This window comes from Triticum dicoccoides, chromosome 2B, assembly GCF_002162155.2.
Source record: "Triticum dicoccoides isolate Atlit2015 ecotype Zavitan chromosome 2B, WEW_v2.0, whole genome shotgun sequence".
Taxonomy (NCBI): Eukaryota; Viridiplantae; Streptophyta; class Magnoliopsida; order Poales; family Poaceae; genus Triticum; species Triticum dicoccoides.
The window spans coordinates 354,844,709-354,845,418 of NC_041383.1; positions in this window are offsets into that span (position 1 = coordinate 354,844,709).

Genomic DNA, 710 nt, shown 5'->3' on the forward strand with positions numbered 1-710 from the left:
TGTACGATCGAGCCCGTGTAGGCCCCACCACGAAAACTTCGGACGAAATCTCTATCATATGTTTGTTCCGGCTTATTTTGCAAGCCAGTCCTTTGTTTTTGTTTTGAGTTGTGGTATTCGAGTTGCTTCAATGTCAAATGTTGATTCCATACCTTTTCCAAATGGTGTTCTCATATTGCAATGTGAATACTAATCCTTCTTGATCATCGAGATTGTCTTGCCAATCCTTTTCAACCAGTGTGTCTCTCTTCAAGTGGATCCGATCATTCTCCCCATCCGCAAGATCAATTCTAAGTTTTCTCAACGGTGTTCATTCCAACTGCCCCAAGTTGCCTTTGTTTTTCCCACCCTCCCTCCCTTTTGTTTTCTTCAAGGACTAAGATTTCTTCTTCAAGTATCCATTTTATTGATGGGAAGTTTCTCCATTCTTTTCCGTCAATGTTCTTACCCGGTGGTTCTCAAGAAGATGTTCTACTAGTTCGTCAGTCCTCATTCCTCTCTCTTCTCCGGTGGATTCAAGTCAAGTTTTGTTGATCATACCTTTTTCCTCATTTCAATGTCTTCTCATACCGGTGCACCTCATATTCATTCACTTCTCGCTATTAAATTGTTCCGGAGTGCTCAAGATATCTCGAAGATTCGTGTTTCCACTCTGCATTCGTTCAAGCTTTTTCGAGATTGGTATCTCATTCAAGTCATTTAATTCATCC